Here is a 20,132-nt window from a genome sequence, read left to right as displayed (position 1 = left end):
AGAGAAAATACTCTTCAATCATTAATATATATATATATATATATATATATACATACACAGGCATGTGTGTTTGGGCTATGGAGGGCACACGCTAAAGCAATAGGCTGCGCACACCTATGATGAGAATGTAAAATGTGCCTGAAGTGAATAAAAGCCCCAGGTGACGCAGGTCCTAAAATCTAGGGAAACTATACATCTGTCATTATTAGTCTGCAAAGTTATTAAAGCCAACTCATTGATCAGATTGTGTCCGTTAGCTAGGCAGTTGATCTATTTGACAGTTGGTCTATTTTTAGCTACAGACTCGTCGGGTTGGTTATATAACAGACTATGAAATGGACAATAGTATGATCTGTATTTCACATTACTGAGAAATACAAAATCTAATGATTAGCTGATCACTTATAAATAAATTCTGTTTTATATGCTGTCAGTTTGTATTGATCCCCCTACTGGTTATTGATCGGAAATATCAGATACTTACTTCCTAGAAGGCTGAGCCTGGCATTGTTTTTCTTGATGTTTTTTGTTATTGCGGCGTTGATGTGGGCCGCTTTCTCCTACACGCTGGTAGGTGGTGTGATCGAATTTCACCATTTTGCCTGGAAGGAGATGTAAAGATTCCTGGCAATATTGCTCCTGATGTTTTTTGGTATTGCGGCGTTGATGTGGGCCGCTTTCTCCTACACGCTGGTAGGCGGTGCGATCTAATCTCACCATTTTGCCTGGAAAAAGATGTAAATATTCCTGGCAAGCTAAATTCGATATCCTGTAATTGTAGAGAAAATTACCAGATTGCAGAAATCTAGTAAATCTCTAAATCACACTATGGACAATACGAATAATCACAGAGAAGAAACAAAGATGTTTACTCCTCAAATCCAACTCCTAACTCCCACACTGGGCCCTGGCTCTGCCTTCTTATATAGTCTAATAGGCTCCGCCCCTTTTAACTGCCAACTAAGCTCCACCCCTTTAACTGCCGGTTAAGCTCCGCCCCTTTAACTGCCAACTAAGCTCTGCCTTTTGTTTTCTAAGCTCCGCCCATTGCATGGCTTTCTAAGCCACACCCCTTTTATGGCTTTTGCTGCAAGCTGCCACTATGACACGTATACAGTTAGTTAACCCCTTAGTGACTGAGGGCAAGCAACTGTTAGGCTTGTTTACCATCTATGCAGTTTGCTTTTGATCGGTTTCTGCAGTGATTTTTGCGGTGTGTTTTGCATTTTTGCACATGTGATTTTACCATGATTTGTGTTTTACATTTTTGCATTTTTTTTGGCCAATTTGTTGTTGGGCAGATTAAAAAAAAATGCAAATCGCAATAAATTTGCATGTTGAAAAACTCTCTACGTGCTTTTCTGCAGCTTCACCATTGAAGTCTATTGAACCAAAAAAATTTTACATTTAACCACTTTACCACCGGAGGATTTTGCTGTCTTACGTCCAGGCCACTTTTTGTGATTCAGCGCTGTGCGAATTTAACTGACAATTTCGCGGTCATGCAACGCTGTACCCAAACGAAATTTAAGTCCTTTTTTCCCCACAAACAGAGCTTTCTTTTGGTGGTATTTGATCACCTGTGTGATTTTTACTTTTTGCGCTATAAACAAAAAAATGCGACAATTTTGAAAATATTTCACATTTTTTTATATGAAATTCCCCCCAAATAAATGTAAAAATCAAAATTTTTTATCATTTTAGGCCAATTTGTTTTCTGCTACATATTTTTGGTAAAAAAAATCGCAATAAGCGTATTTTGATTGGTTTGCGCAAAAGTTATTGCATTTACTAAGGGACAGATTTCCATAGTTTTTTTTTTAACGAGTAATGGCGGCGATCTGCGATTTTTTTTTTGCGGGACTGCGACATTGTGCCGGACAGATCGGACCCTTGACTGACATTTTTGACACTTTTGGGGTTACCAGTGACATTACTACAGTAATCAGTGCTATAAATATGCACTGTTTCTGTAAAAATGACACTGGCAGGGAAGGGGTTAATTTTATTGGAGAGGGAGGGGTTAATGTATGCCTGGTGCTTACTGACATGTGTGGGGGGAGGGGACTATGTGACACAGGGACAGATCGCAGGTTCAGCTATGCTGAACCCTGCAATCTGTCACCGCCTGTCACTTAGGAGATCCGCCCGCTCTGTTTACACAAGCGGGCGGATCTCCAGACTCAATTCCCCGACGATCAGGGAAGAGCAGCGGCGATCACCGCCGCTCCTCCCCTGGCCCGACTCCCGTAGTGACTGAATACAGCGGGAGCGATCCTCCGGCGGTGCATGCGCGCCGCCGAGAAGGGGGAGTGTCTGGCGACTTAGGTCTACGTCGTCAGACCTACAAGAGCCACTTTGCCGCAGTAGAGCTCTAGTGAGCAGCGGCAAAGTGGCTAAAAAAGTCCCTGACACTTTCCAAAAACACAGTGGCTGGAAAAAGCATAGATTGGAATGTGTCCCATAGGAAACCATGTTAAATGAACTGTAGCGGTACAGCGCCACCCTGAGGAGTATAAAAATAATAATCCCAGTGCTATATGTGAATCCTCTTACAAAGACAACACAATGTAAGAATAACAGTGAAGACACTATATCAGTGTCACTTTAACCACTTCCCTCCTGCTCTATAGTAAAAGGACGGCGGGTGGAAAGCACTCTTGTTCTGGGACGATGTCATATGATGGCGCCTCGGAACCGCCTCTCTTGCGTGCCCACGGGGGTACGCAGCGTGGCGATCTTGGTCACGTCGTGTTCCTAGGATATGGAGCAACCCCCGATCTCAGTAAAGAGCTGATGATGCGGCTCTTTACCCATGTGATCGGCTGTGTCCAATCACAGCTGGTTAAATGTAAACAAGGAAGTTCCATTTATCGGCTCTCCTTGGCTCACACTGACATTGCGTGTGGCGATGACAGCCGATCAGCGGCATCTCCTCGCAGGGGAGACCTGTACAGGTAATCGGGGCACTGATCATCAGTGCCCTTATTTTAGCACAGCCCCAGCAGTGCCCATCAGTATCACCAATCAGTGCCTATAAGTGATGCCAGTCAGTGCTGCATTTCAGTTCCTGCCCATCAGTGCCGCCTATCATTGCCCACCAGTGCCACCTATGAGTGCCGCCTATCAGTGCTCATCAGTGTGGCATGTTAGTGCCTCCTCATAAGTTCCACCTAATTAGTGTAGTCTAATCAGTGCCCATCAGTGAAGCCTATCAGTGCCACCTGATCAGCGCACATCAGTGAAGTAGAAAAATTATTTATGTATAAAATTTACTGACAGAAACTCTTTTTTTTTTTAATTTTCAATATTTTTTTTTAGCAAAAAATAAAAAAACCCAGCAGTGATAAAATACCACCAAAAGAAAGCTCTATTTGTGTGTAATTTGTGTACAGCATTGCATGACCTCCCAATTGTCATTCAACCTCTACCAGCTTTGCACATCTAGAGAGGGACATTTTTGCCCTTTCTTCTTTGTAAAATAGGTCAAGCTCTGTCAGATTGGATGGAGAGCGTCTGTGAACAGCAATTTTCAAGTCTTGACACAGACTCTCAATTGTATTCAGGTCTGGACTTTGACTGGGCCATTCTAACACATGCATATTCTGTGATCTAATCCATTCCATTGTAGGTCTGGCTGTATGTTTAGGGTCGTTGTCCTGCTGGAAGTTAAACATCTGCCCCTTCTCAAGTCTTTTACAGACTTTTAACATGTTTTCTTTATAGATTGCCCTGTATTTGGCTCCATCCATCTTCCCATCAACTCTGACCACCTTTACTGTCCCTGCTGAAGAAAAGCATCCCCACAATATGATGCTACCACCACCATGTTTCACGGTGTGGATGGTGTGTCCAGGGAGATTTGTAGTGTTAGTTTTCTGCCACACATAGCATTTAGCTTTTAGGTTAAAATGTTTCATTTTGGTCTCATCTGACCTGAACACCTTCTTCCACATATTTGCTGTGTCCCCCACATGGCTTCTCGCAAACGGAAAACTGGACTTTTTATGGCTTTCTTCTTGCCGCTCTTCCATAAAGGACAGATTTGTGGAGAGCACGACTAAAAGTTCTCCTGTGGAAGGATTCTCTTACCTGAACTGTGGATCTCTAAATCTCCTCCAGAGTTACCATGGGGGGCCTCTTGGCTGCTTCTCTGATGAATGCTCTCCTTGCCCATCCTGTCAGTTTAGGTGGACGGCCATGTCTTGGTAGGTTTGCAGTTGTGCCATACTCTTTCCATTTTCGGATGATGGATTGAACAGTGCTCCATGAGATGTTCAAAGCTTTGGATAATTTTCTATATCCTAACCCTGTTTAACCGCTTCTGGACTGCCCGCCACAGATATACTGCTGCAGGCTGGCCCTCCTGCGCGAACCGACGTAGGGCTATGTCAGTCACGCGCTTGCAGCCAGGGGGCGAGCGCTCCCCGCTGAGAGAGAAGAACGGTCAGCTGTTGTAAACACTTCTTCTCTCTGGAATGATCACAGAGTGCCTGGGATCCTTCAATATAGAATCACAGGTCTCTATGGTCATTCCATAATCCCCACCCCCCATACAGCTAGAATCACTCCCCTAGGCTCACATTTAACCTTTTGATCACCCACAGTGCTAACCCCTTGCCTGCCAGTGTTATTTCAGTAACAGTGCAAATTGTTAGCACTGATTACTGTAGTAATGTCACTGGTCCCCCCAAAAGAGTCAAAAATGTCAGTTAGATCTGTCTGCCGCAATGTCGCAGTCCTGCTAAAAATCATAGATCGCCACCATTACTAGTAAAAAAAAACAATAAAAATGACATAAATCTTTCCCGTAGTTAGTAGATGCGATAATTTTGCGCAATCCAATCAAAATACACCTTAGACCAGAAAACAAATTGGCCTAGGATTTATAGATTCTAACACATTACCCAGTCCATACCAGTATAGATTCTAACACATTACCCAGTCCATACCAGTATAGATTCTAACACATTACCCAGTCCATACCAGTATAGATTCTAACACATTACCCAGTCCATACCTGTATAGATCCTAACACATTACCCAGTCCATACCATCCTAACACATTACCCAGTCCATACCAGTATAGATCCTAACACATTACCCAGTCCATACCAGAATAGATCCTAACACATTACCCAGTCCATACCAGTATAGATCCTAACACATTACCCAGTCTATACCAGTATAGATTCTAACACATTACCCAGTCCATACCAGTATAGATCCTAACACATTACCCAGTCCATACCAGTATAGATTCTAACACATTACCCAGTCCATTCCAGTATAGATCCTAACACATTACCCAGTCCATACCAGTATAGATCCTAACACATTACCCAGTCCATACCATCCTAACACATTACCCAGTCCATACCAGTATAGATCCTAACACATTACCGAGTCCATACCATTATAGATCCTAACACATTACCCAGTCCATACCATCCTAACACATTACCCAGTCCATACCAGTATAGATCCTAATACATTAACCAGTCCATACCAGTATAGATCCTAACACATTACAACACTTAATGAGCTCAGCCAGGTGATTGCCAGACCATTATTCTTGATCTTTAAGGATAGTTTACAGACGGGTATGGTGCCAGCTGATTGGAAAAAAGCCAACGTGGTACCAATATTTAAGAAGGGGCCGAGATATATCCCGGGTAACTATAGGCCGGTCAGCCTAACAACTGTAGTCTGCAAAATTTTGGAGGGGATGTTAAGGGACCACATACAAGACTTTAGTAATGAAAACGGTATTATAAGTAGTAATCAGCATGGATTCATGAAAAATCGTTCGTGCCAAACCAGTCTATTAACCATCTACGATGAAGTGAGCAGCCACCTAGATAAAGGTAAGCCTGTGGATGTGGTGTATCTGGACTTTGCAAAGGCCTTTGACACCGTTCCCCACAAACGATTAATGTACAAACTAAGGAAGGTAGGTATGGATCAGAAGGTGAGTACCTGGATAGAGAACTGGCTCCAGGGGAGAGTACAGAGGGTGGTGATTAATGGGGAGTACTCGGATTGGGTGGGTGTGGAAAGTGGGGTCCCCCAGGGTTCTGTCCTGGGACCAATCCTGTTTAATTTGTTCATAAATGATCTAGAGGAGGGGATATCGAGTACAATCTCAGTATTTGCAGATGATACTAAACTAGGCTTGCCAATATCTTCTATGCAGGATGTGGAAACCTTGCAAGCGGACCTGAACAAAATAACGGGGTGGGCAACTACATGGCAGATGAGGTTTAATGTTGATAAATGTAAAGTAATGCACTTGGGGGCCAGAAACCAGAAAGCAAGCTACTCACTAGGGGGGGAACCTCTGGGTGAGTCTAGGATGGAAAAGGACTTGGGGGTACTGGTAGACAACAGGCTTGGCAGTGGCATGCAATGCCAAGCCGCCGCAAGCAAAGCCAACAGAATACTGGGATGTATAAAAAAGGGGATTCACTCCAGAAATAAAGAGATTATTCTCTCGCTCTACAAGACTCTGGTCCGGCCACATCTGGAGTATGCTGTCCAGTTCTGGGCACCGGTCCTCAGGAAGGATGTGCTGGAACTGGAGAAAGTCCAGAGAAGGGCAACAAAAATAATTAGGGGAATGGAGGACATCAGCTATGAGGAAAGACTACAAGCCCTGAACCTTTTCTCTCTGGAGAAAAGAAGATTGAGGGGGGATAGGATATCAATGTACAAATACTGTACTGGTGACCTGAGCATAAGGAACAAACTATTCAGAGAGAGGAGATACAATAAGACACGTGGCCATTCACTAAAACTAGAGGAAAGGCGGTTTAACCTTAAAGTGCGTAAGGGGTTCTTCACTGTAAGAACGGTAAGGATGTGGAATTCTCTTCCACAAGCAGTCGTATCAGCAGGGAGCATTGATAGTTTCAAAAAACTATTAGATGGATACCTTAGAGACCACAACATACAGGGGTATACAATGTATGGTTAAAAGCAAACACACACACGCATCATAGGTTGAACTGGATGGACTGATGTCTTTTTTCAACCTCACTAACTATGTAATTACCCAGTCCATACCATCCTAACACATTACCCAGTCCATACCAGTATAGATCCTAACACATTACCCAGTCCAAATCATCCTAACACATTACCCAGTCCATACCAGTATAGATCCTAACACATTACCCAGTCCATACCATCCTAACACATTACCCAGTCCATACCAGTATAGATCCTAACACATTACCCAGTCCATACCATCCTAACACATTACCCAGTCCATACCAGTATAGATCCTAACACATTAACCAGTCCATTAGGGCTGCAACTAACGATTATTTTAATAATCGATTAGTTGCGGATTATTTTTTCGATTAATCGGATTAAAATCATAAAAAAACTCAATATGCCTTTTTTTTTTCATTTATTTAAAATAATAATGAATAAACAGAGTGTTAGTGCCGGTTTACACTCGTGCGGTTTGCGAGATCGCATGTAATTCGGAGCGCACTGCTCCTAAATTACATGCGATCTCATGTGCGGATGCAAGTTCATCCATACACTTTGTATGGCTGAATTCGCAGCGCAACCACAGCAAACTCGCACATGAGGCTTTTTTGAGCCGCCTCAGAATCGGATCGCACAGTGGTAAGTGGTTCACACTTGTGCGATCTGATTCTGTGCGAACTTGCAGATCGCACTGCAATATGCAATCACAACTGGGGGTGTCGTTAACTTTTAATTTGCACCCCCTGCGTATCGCATATGGCAGTGTGAACTGCCAGATGTGCGGATGCGATGCGGGAACACGCTGCATATTCGCAGCGTTCCCGCATCGCACAAATGTGAACCGGCACTAAGGCCATCGCATCCGCACATCTGGCAGTTCACACTGCCATATGCGATACACAGGGGGTGCAAATTAAAAGTTAACGACATACCCAGTTGCGATTGCATATTGCAGTGCGATCTGCAAGTTCGCACAGAATCGGATCGCACAAATGTGAACCACTTACCATTGTGCGATCCAATTCTGAGGCCGCTCAAATAAAGCCTCATGTATGGCTGAACTCGCATCCGCACATGAGATCGCATGTAATTTAGGAGCAGTGTGCTCCGAATTATATGCAATCTTGCAAACCGCACAAGTGTGAACCGGCACTAATACCAAAACTTTTTTTTTTTTTTTTAATTAAGCTGCTATATACTGTAAATAATATAATAAATGCTTATCTAGATAAAAGAGTTAATATTCCTTATAAGGTGCAATATTACAATAGAAAAAGAAGTGAATAAAAACGTCCATGTCAGCCATAGATATGAAATAGGGAGCAAAGAAAGACAACCTATATGTGTTATATGGATGTTTATAATCACTTATTTTTCTATTATAATATTGCACTTTATAAGGAATATTAACTCTTTTATCTGGATAAGCTTTTATTCTGTTTTTTGGCGGGCTGCATTGCATGGAATGGACACTGTAACTAGTACTAAGCTCGGCACTCACGTTTTGCTGCTTCTCCCTCAGCTCGATATGACTCACTCCCTCACTGACTCAGCAAGAAGGCAGAGAGGAAAGGAGGAGGGAGGAGGGAGGTCACGGAAGTGCCGAGCTGTGAGAGAGACAGAGGGCACACTGCTGCTTCACAGAGCAGACGGAGCTCGCTGACTGTCGGGGAATGTCAAGAATGCAGCACAACTAATCGACGGAGCAACTAATCGATAATGACAATCGTTGACAACGATTGTCATTATCGATTATTATCGATTTAGTCGATTAGTTGTTTCAGCCCTACAGTCCATACCAGTATAGATCCTAACACATTACCCAGTCCATATCATCCTAACACATTACCCAGTCCATACCAGTATAGATCCTAACACATTACCCAGTCCATATCATCCTTACACATTACCCAGTCCATACCAGTATAGATCCTAACACATTACCCAGTCCATATCATCCTTACCCAGTCCATACCAGTATAGATCCTAACACATTACCCAGTCCATATCATCCTCACATATTACCCAGTCCATACCAGTATAGATCCTAACACATTACCCAGTCCATATCATCCTCACACATTACCCAGTCCATACCAGTATAGATCCTAACACATTACCCAGTCCATATCATCCTTACACATTACCCAGTCCATACCAGTATAGATCCTAACACATTACCCAGTCCATATCATCCTCACACATTACCCAGTCCATATCATCCTCACACATTACCCAGTCCATACCAGTATAGATCCTAACACCTTACCCAGTCCATACCAGTATAGATCCTAACACATTACCCAGTTCATACCAGTATAGATCCTAACACATTACCCAGTCCCTACCAGTATAGATTCTAACACATTACCCAGTCCATACCATCCTAACACATTACAGAGTCCATACCAGTATAGTCCATACCAGTATAGATCCTAACACATTACCCAGTTCACACCAGTATAGATCCTAACACATTACCCAGTCCATACCATCCTAACACATTACAGAGTCCATACCAGTATAGTCCATACCAGTATAGATCCTAACACATTACCCAGTCCATATTATCCTAACACATACCAAGTCCATACCAGTATAGATATCCAGCATGAGATTTTTCCCATTGAGGATTGAGGTCTGTTTTAATTTTTTTGAGCAATATATATATATATATATATATATATATATATATGCACACACATACACATACACGGATATGTACACACATTAATCTCCAGAGCTAGAAAACTATATATATGGATCAATTAACAGGTGTATAAATTATATACACCTGTATATATATATATATATATATATATATAAAAAAAACATTATTGATAGTAGTAATTAATGGAGTGTGAGGTCTCCAGCTTGTCTGAAGGTGCTCTGCCTCCCCCTGCTTGCGGATTTTGGAAAGTGCACCATGCTGACACCCTGCCTTCGGTGACACGTTAAATTTGCGACAGGCAGGAAGAGTGAGCGGGCACAGAGAGAGAGACAACCTGCTGCCAGAACTACAACTCCTAGCTGGGGTGAGAGCGACACTGTGTGGCACAAAATAAAGAAAATAAAAAAAAAATGTTTTAAATGATTTACAGGGACAATGTAAAATACCCGGGACAGGCTCCTATTTGCCGGGATTGTCCCGGGAAAAACGGAACAGTTGGCAGGTATGAGAATAGTGTTCTATCAGTGGGAGAAGTGCCCTGAGGGCCGGATAAAGGCAAGCAAATCTGTCCCCCAGGCCACAGTTTAGTGACCACTTCTTTAGATTGTCACAAATGGGGTTTATTCACTAAACAGGTGATTATGGACAATTGTCATATTCTTTGTAAATACAGATCAACTGTGAAAAAAACCCAGTTCATCTATTTTTCCTGCTGAGCCGTCTGGGCCAAAATTAAATCTCTGATTTGTGTTCATAACTTACTATTTAGTAACTAAATTCATACTATAATCATAAGCGGCAAATTGGGTTGGACAAAAAATAAGACCAATGACAGAGAAAATACTCTTCAATCATTAATATATATATATATATATATATATATACATACACAGGCATGTGTGTTTGGGCTATGGAGGGCACACGCTAAAGCAATAGGCTGCGCACACCTATGATGAGAATGTAAAATGTGCCTGAAGTGAATAAAAGCCCCAGGTGACGCAGGTCCTAAAATCTAGGGAAACTATACATCTGTCATTATTAGTCTGCAAAGTTATTAAAGCCAACTCATTGATCAGATTGTGTCCGTTAGCTAGGCAGTTGATCTATTTGACAGTTGGTCTATTTTTAGCTACAGACTCGTCGGGTTGGTTATATAACAGACTATGAAATGGACAATAGTATGATCTGTATTTCACATTACTGAGAAATACAAAATCTAATGATTAGCTGATCACTTATAAATAAATTCTGTTTTATATGCTGTCAGTTTGTATTGATCCCCCTACTGGTTATTGATCGGAAATATCAGATACTTACTTCCTAGAAGGCTGAGCCTGGCATTGTTTTTCTTGATGTTTTTTGTTATTGCGGCGTTGATGTGGGCCGCTTTCTCCTACACGCTGGTAGGTGGTGTGATCGAATTTCACCATTTTGCCTGGAAGGAGATGTAAAGATTCCTGGCAATATTGCTCCTGATGTTTTTTGGTATTGCGGTGTTGATGTTGGCCGCTTTCTCCTACACGCTGGTAGGCGGTGCGATCTAATCTCACCATTTTGCCTGGAAAAAGATGTAAATATTCCTGGCAAGCTAAATTCGATATCCTGTAATTGTAGAGAAAATTACCAGATCGCAAAAATCTAGTAAATCTCTAAATCACACTATGGACAACACGAATAATCACAGAGAAGAAACAAAGATGTTTACTCCTCCAATCCAACTCCTAACTCCCACACTAAGCCCTGGCGCTGCCTCCTTATATAGTCTAATAGGCTCCGCCCCCTTTAACTGCCAACTAAGCTCCACCCCTTTAACTGCCGGTTAAGCTCCGCCCCTTTAACTGCCAACTAAGCTACGCCTTTTGTTGTTTTCTAAGCTCCGCCCATTGCATGGCTTTCTAAGCCCCGCCCCTTTATGGCTTTTGCTGCAAGCTGCCACTATGACACGTATACAGTTAGTAAACCCCTTAGTAACTGAGGGCAAGCAACTGTTAGGCTCATTTACCATCTATGCAGTTTGCTTTTGATCAGTTTCTGCAGTGATTTTTGCGGTGTGTTTTGCATTTTTGCACATGTGATTTTACCATGATTTGTGTTTTACATTTTTGCATTTTTTTTGGCCAATTTGTTGTTGGGCAGATTAAAAAAAAATGCAAATCGCAATAAATTTGCATGTTGAAAAACTCTCTACATGCTTTTCTGCAGCTTCTCCATTGAAGTCTATTGAACCAAAAAAGTTTTACATTTAACCACTTTACCACCGGAGGATTTTGCTGTCTTATGTCCAGGCCACTTTTTGTGATTCAGCGCTGTGCGAATTTAACTGACAATTGCGCGGTCAGACAACACCTTACCCAAACGAAATTTAAGTCCTTTTTACCCCACAAACAGAGCTTTCTTTTGGTGGTATTTGATCACCTGTGCAATTTTTACTTTTTGCGCTATAAACAAAAAAAGAGCGTCAATTTTGAAAAAATAACAATATTTTTCACATTTTTTTATATGAAATTCCCCCCCAAAAAATGTAAAAATCAAAATTTTTTATCATTTTAGGCCAATTTGTTTTCTGCTACATATTTTTGGTAAAAAAAATCGCAATAAGCGTATTTTGATTGATTTGCGCAAAAGTTATTGCATTTACTAAGGGAAAGATTTCCGTATTTTTTTTTTTTAACGAGTAATGGCGGCGATCTGCGATTTTTTTTTTGCGGGACTGTGACATTGCGCTGGACAGATCGGACCCTTGATTGACATTTTTGACACTTTTGGGGTTACCAGTGACATTACTACAGTAATCAGTGCTATAAATATGTACTGTTTCTATAAAAATGACACTGGCAGGGAAGGGGTTAATTTTATTAGAGAGGGAGGGGTTAATGTATGCCTGGTGCTTACTGACATGTGTGAGGGGAGGGGACTGAGTGACACAGGGACAGATCGCATGTTCAGCTATGCTGAATCCTGCAATCTGACCCTGCCTGTCACTTAGGAGATCCGCCCGCTTTGTTTACACAAGCGGGTGGATCTCCACACTCGGATTCCCCGACGATCGGGGAAGAGCAGCGGCGATCACCGTCGCTCCTCCCCTGGCCCGACTCCCGTAGTGACTGAATACAGTGGGAGCGAGCCTCCGGCGGGGCGCGCGCGCCGCCGAGATGGGGGAGTGTCTGGTGACTTAGGTCTACGTCGTCAGACCTACAAGAGCCACTTTGCCGCAGTAGAGCTCTAGTGAGCAGCGGCAAAGTGGCTAAAAAATTCCCTGACACTTTCCAAAAACACAGTGGCTGGAAAAAGCATAGATGTGAACGTGTCCCATAGGAAACCATGTTAAATGAACTGTAGTGCATTTATGCAAAAAAGCACCAGAAAACGCATAGGTGTGGCTCGGTTTACCCCTATGTAGTTTGCTTTTGATCAGTTTCTGCAGTGATTTTTGTTGTACGTTTTTGCACACTTGATTTTACCGCGATTTGCATTTTGCATTCTCATTGCTTTTTTTGGGGGTAATTTGTTGTTGAGCAGATTAGAAAACACAAGTCGCAGCAAGACGCACTACATGCTTTTCTGCAGCTTCTCCATTGAAGTCTATTGAACCAAAAACGAAAAAAAAAAGCACCGTTTTGTATTTTTAAAAAGTCCCTGAAAAAAGCATAGATGGGAATGTGTCCCATAGGAAACCATGGTAAATAAACTGTAGCGGTACAGCGCCACCCTGAGGAGTATAAAAATAATAATCCCAGTGCTATATGTGAATCCTCTTACAAAGACAACACAATGTAAGAATAACAGTGAAGACACTATATCAGTGTCACTTTAACCACTTCCCACCCGCTCTATAGTAAAAGGACGGCGGGTGGAAAGCACTCTTGTTCTGGGACGATGTCATATGATGGCGCCTCGGAACCGCCTCTCTTGCGCGCCCACGGGGGTATGCAGCGTGGCGATCTCGGTCACGTCGTGTTCCTAGGACATGGAGCAACCCCCGATCTCAGTAAAGAGCTGATGATGCGGCTCTTTACCCATGTGATCGGCTGTGTCCAATCACAGCTGGTTAAATGTAAACAAGGAAGTGCCGTTTATCGGCTCTCCTTGGCTCACACTGACATTGCGTGTGGCGATGACAGACGATCAGCGGCATCTCCTCGCAGGGGAGACCTGTACAGGTAATCGGGGCACTGATCATCAGTGCCCTGATTATAGCACAGCCCCAGCAGTGCCCATCAGTATCACCAATCAGTGCCTATTAGTGATGCCAGTCAGTGCTGCATTTCAGTTCCTGCCCATCAGTGCCGCCTATCATTGCCCACCAGTGCCACCTATGAGTGCCGCCTATCAGTGCTCATCAGTGTGACATGTTAGTGCCTCCTCATAAGTGCCACCTAATCAGTGTAGTCTAATCAGTGCCCATCAGTGAAGCCTATCAGTGCCACCTGATCAGCGCACATCAGTGAAGTGGAAAAATTATTTATTTTTAAAATTTACTGATAGAAACTCTTTTTTTTTTAATTTTCAATATTTTTTTTTAGCAAAAAATAAAAAACCCAGCAGTGATAAAATACCACCAAAAGAAAGCTCTATTTGTGTGTAATTTGTGTACAGCATTGCATGACCTCCCAATTGTCATTCAACCTCTACCAGCTTTGCACATCTAGAGAGGGACATTTTTGCCCATTCGTCTTTGTAAAATAGGTCAAGCTCTGTCAGATTGGATGGAGAGCGTCTGTGAACAGCAATTTTCAAGTCTTGCCACAGACTCTCAATTGTATTTTGGTCTGGACTTTGACTGGGCCATTCTAACACATGCATATTCTGTGATCTAATCCATTCCATTGTAGGTCTGGCTGTATGTTTAGGGTCGTTGTCCTGCTGGAAATTAAACCTCTGCCCCTTCTCAAGTCTTTTGCAGACTCTTAACATGTTTTCTTTAAAGATTGCCCTGTATTTGACTCCATTCATCTTCCCATCAACTCTGACCACCTTTACTGTCCCTGCTGAAGAAAAGTATTCCCACAGCATTCCCACAATATGATGCTGCCACCACCATGTTTCACGGTGTGGATGGTGTGTCCAGGGAGATTTGTAGTGTTAGTTTTCCGTCACACATAGCATTTAGCTTTTAGGCCAAAATGTTTCATTTTGGTCTCATCTGACCTGAACACCTTCTTCCACATGTTTGCTGTGTCCCCCACATGACTTCTCGCAAATGGAAAACGGGACTTCCTATGGCTTTCTTTCAACACTGGCTTTCTTCTTGCCACTCTTCCATAAAGGCCGGATTTGTGGAGAGCACGACTAAAAGTTCTCCTGTGGAAGGATTTTCTCACCTGAACTGTGGATCTCTGAATCTCCTCCAGAGTTACCATGGGGGGCCTCTTGGCTGCTTCTCTGATGAATGCTCTCCTTGCCCATCGTGTCAGTTTAGGTGGACGGCCATGTCTTGGTAGGTTTGCAGTTCTGCCATACTCTTTCCATTTTCGGATGATGGATTGAACAGTGCTCCATGAGATGTTCAAAGCTTGGGATATTTTTCTATAACCTAACCCTGTTTAACCGCTTCTGGACTGCCCGCCGCAGATATACTGCTGCAGGCTGGCCCTCCTGCGCGAACCGACGTAGGGCTATGTCGGTCGCGCGACTGCAGCTAGGGGGCGAGCATTCCCCACTGAGAGAGAAGATTGGTCAGCTGTTGTAAACACTTCTTCTCTCTGGAATGATCACAGAGTGCCTGTGATCCTTCTATATAGAATCACATGTCTCTATGGTCATTCCATAATCCCCACCCCCATACAGCTAGAATCACTCCCCTAGGCTTACATTTAACCTTTTCATCACCCACAGTGTTAACCCCTTCCCTGCCAGTGTTATTTCAGTAACAGTGCAAATTGTTAGCACTGATTACTGTAGTAATGTCACTGGTCCCCCCAAAAGAGTCAAAAATGTCAGTTAGGGGTCCGATCTGTCTGCCCCAATGTCGCAGTCCTGCTAAAATTCACAGATCGCCGTCATTACTAGTAAAAAAAAAAACAATAAAAATGACATAAATCTTTCCCGTAGTTAGTAGATGCGATAATTTTTCGCAAACCAATCAAAATACACCTTAGACCAGAAAACAAATTGGCCTAAGATTTAAAAAAAATTAGATTTTTACATTTTTTTGGGGGGGGAATGTTATATAGCAGAAAGTGAAAAATATTGTTTTTTCTTTTCAGAATTGTCGCTCTTTTTTGTTTATAGCGCAAAAAATAAAAATCGCACAAGTGATCAAATACCACCAAAAGAAAGCTCTATTTGTGGGGAAAAAAAGAACATTTCATCTGGGTACAGCGTCGCACGGCCGCGCAATATTCCTTTAAAGTAACGCAGTGCCGAATCCCCAAAAAAAGCCTGGTCATTAAGGGGGCAAATCCTTCTGGTCCAGAAGTGATTAACTTCTCCACAACTTTATCCCTGACCTGTTGGGTGTGTTTCTTGGCCTTCATGATGCTGTTTGTTCACTAGGCTTCTCTAACAATACTCTGAGGGCTTCACAGAACAGTTGTATTTATACTGAGATTAAAATGACACACAGGTGGACTCTTTTTACTAATTAGATGACTGAAGGCAATTGGTTCCACTAGAGTTTAGTTAGGGGTATCCGAGTAAAGGGGGCTGAATACAAATGCACGCCACACTTTTCACATATTTATGAAAAAAATGAAAACCATTTATCATTTTCCTTCCATTTCACAATTATGTGTCACTTTGTGTTGGTCTATCACATAAAATCCCAATAAAATAATTTATGTTTTTGGTTGTAACATTACAAAATATGTAAAATGTCAAGGGGTATGAATAGTTTTTCAAGGCACTGTAGATGAAGAGGTGTTGGTAAGGAATACTTACAGACATAGGAACTTATAAACACATGAACAGAGGAAAGGTGGGGATCCCTGGAAAAGTTCAGAATCTTGAATAGGTTTATAATTGATGCTGTGCTGCATGTAGTTGGCTCCTACCAGCGGGTATAGAAAACGATGGGCACACAGCTAAGTCATGTTAGGGTTTGACAGATCGGACCCATCTGGGACTGCTGATGGTGGAGCATGCCACCTCTGGATAAAGGATGGCAGGGTGGCAACCTGATCCAAGGCTCTTGTGGTTGCCTAGGTGGGGTCTGGAGTGTATTGGGGACATTCCAAACTCCCTATAATAGAAGTCATAATGGAAGAAGATTCAATAGGACTCAGAGGGTAAGGGGGGATGTAAGAAAGGGAAATGATGGGGGGATGGGGTGGTTGGAGATGTTAGGAGAGTAAGGGGGAAGTGCATGAAGAATGCTTGAGGGGGAAGATAGGGGATTCTGCTTTCAGAAAATATATGTATGGAGGTTCAAAGTCATTTTCTGACAAAAAAGGTGATTTTTTACGTGTATGAAAAATGTAAAAATTGCCCCTGTAGGGAAGTGGTTAAAGGGGGGAAAAGGGGAGCAAACGATCATTGTCATGAAGTGCCGGTACATAGAGGTGCTCATACCTACCAAAGCCTTTTAAACCTTCCTGGATGGCACCAGGTCCTTCTGACAGGTGAATATCTCACATTTCTGAGCAGTGTTGAAGCTTACTCCCCCACACTCCTATTGGTTCATCAGTATGATAGGCAACCCTATTCACCAATAGGAACTCAAAGATGGTGGGAAAGGGGCAGGCATACTTCAACACTATCAAAGATCTGCCAGAGTAGGTCGAACTTTGGCACACCTGAGCATCAATGTTAATATATTGCATCATACCAGTTCTTCAATGTAATGGCCGCATTCGTTTTCATTTATTAGGCTTTATTTTTACCTGTGAATTTGCCAGTGACTCTTTTTAGAAAATGCTCACCATATTGTATCTCTGGAGAAGCAGCATTGCCACCCTAAGACATGACTACAGAACACCACCCCCTCTCCTCTTCCCCGTTACATAAGGGAGGTGGGGGTTGTTTTGTAGTCCACATAGAGAGCTGGAAATAGAGTAACTGATAACAGTCAGCAGAGGCACATTGCATTGGAAAGTAGGAGCTTAATTGACTCCAGTAGGATCGACAGATATTTTTAGGGTTTACATACACTTTATAAATACGTTTTACCTGTTTTTTCTTTTTTTTTTTTCACTCTTCAGCGTTGCTGTTCCATCAGAAGGTTGGGGGACTTACAGTATGTACTGAGTGAACCCCTCTCCTGGTATATCAGGTGTCACTAGTGGCCCCCCAGACAGGTAAGTTCCCTCTGGAATCATTTCATACTGTGCATAGTCCATCTGACTCATGTCAATGGACGTTCTTATCAAATGCTGCATCATCTAGTCAAACGCAAACACGTGTTTGATAGGCAGAAGTGACATTTGACAAGAAAAGGCTCCATTTATTCTGCTTTTGTCTGAGGCCAGACACGCTTCAACATAACTTCTCACCTGCCATGACTACTACTCAAAGTCAGTAGCATTTTGCTGGCCTGCGTTTGACATCCGTTCCAATCACATGTCAAACACAGGAAAGAAATGCCCTTCTACGTGACCCCTAACATGGGTGTTTGGATGTTTTTACATTGCTTGAAAATCTATGGCAGCTGCTAATTGTAGGCTGTGGTGTATACTGCGTATGATGTTATCCTCAGTGCCAGGTAGTTCTGAAATAGGTTAAGGCAGTGCGATCTGCTGGTTGCCGATCCCCAGTATAGGCAATAGATCAGCTTACTTAGACTAGGAATTTAGAAAATGAACGCAATCACAGCAGCAATACCCAAATAGTTAAATCACTGACTGAAAAATAAAAATCCCAGCATACCTAACAGCATCAACTGCTCATACTTCAACATGCTCATCCAGCTTGCCACTACTCCAGTGCTACACATGTCCAATATCCAGTCTTCCCAGTCCCAGCTGTAGCCCTATTTACTGGTTGTTACTGGTGGTGTCAGACTATCAGGTCTGGATTTTTCTCCACTTGCCGGCAGCCACTGTGATTAGATGCTCTGCGGTGACAGTAGTTGATCCTGTGGCCAGCAGAACTTTGTGAAGAGACATCCTAGAGACAGTCAGGGATTGCCCTGTCTACCCCTCTTCCCCTCCCCCTGCATTGTAGATAGCAGTGGATGGCACAAAGGGGTCTGTTATATACCTGTAACATGCCTATGATCAAATGGTAGATCATAATTGAAGAGTTTCTGCCCCCCCCCCCGGGTAAAGTTTATGTCCAGGCATTACCAATATAACCCCAAACCTCCCTCTTCCCCCGTAGATCATGTCACAGCAATATTTTCTCCTTCTCTTTTTTCCTTTAGCAGGAAATAGCTTTTATTGCTTCCTTCACTGTTGGGCACAGACTGGCATCATTGCTGAGCACTGTTGGGGCTGCACTGATAATCAGGGCACTGATTATCTGTACAGGTCTCCCCTGTGTGGAGATGCCACTGATCGTCTCTCCTCTCCTCACACTCTGTCAGTTTGGGGCAAGGAAAGCCAATAATTGGTGTTCTGTCAGAATAGGCGACCCGTCAGGTTAGCTAACAGAAGTGACGTTCCATCAGCTGAATACTTACTAGGCATGCGCAGGTTTGCTAATTTGACAAAACACCTGCAGCCATAAGGCGCCAGCGGACATCTTACTACACCCATCTATGTCTTGAATTTCACAGTTATTTAATGAATAAAGTGAGCGTACATAAATCAGTATAGTATATTGAGATCTGTCATGCTGTTTTTATGTTACATTTTCTAAGCCTAAAGGTTTAGCGCTGACTAGTGTGGGGTGTACCAAGATGGCCTCCGCCACCTTCCTACTTCTGGCATCCAGCTTCATTAAAAATGTAACATTCAAAACAGCATCACAAATGTCAATATACTATATATGTTTATATCCACTCAGTTTATTGCTAAAATGACTGTGAAATTCAAGACGTTGCTGAGTGTAGTAACGTGTCTGCTGCCGCCTTCTGACTGCAGGTATTCTGTCACATAAGCAAACCTGCTACGCATGCGCAGTAAGTATTAAGCTCTTCTTCCTCTTTAAAACTGGTTCATTCAGAATCTGATGTAGCTGTGCATGGCATCCAATCAGCTTCTTACTTCAGCTTGTTCAATTAAGATTTGACAATAAAACCTAGAAGCTGATTGGTTTCTATGCAGAGCTGCACCAGATTTTGCACTTTCCAGTTTTAGTAAATCAACCTCAGTCCAGGTTAGGCAATAGCAATACATTAAAGGAAGGTCAAACAGCACAGTTAGGCCCGGCGGGCAGGTGCAACCATGCGGAGCCACTTACAAACTGTAACAGTGCTCTGTAGACTTGAAAGATGCTGTCCGTGTCTGCAACAAGGAGCGGAATGGGGCCTGGCTGATCCACACTCAAAAAGGAGGTTTCCTGAAGCAAGATAGATTTAGTCCCCACACGATCCCCACTCCTCTGGAACCTCTCCCTACCTCTATGTACTGTCTCTGTCAGACAG

This window comes from Pelophylax lessonae (genome assembly GCF_965119305.1).
Source record: "Pelophylax lessonae genome assembly, chromosome: 1".
NCBI classification, from domain to species: Eukaryota; Metazoa; Chordata; class Amphibia; order Anura; family Ranidae; genus Pelophylax; species Pelophylax lessonae.
The sequence above is the reverse complement of the archived record's forward strand: the minus strand, read 5'-3'. Positions refer to the sequence as shown.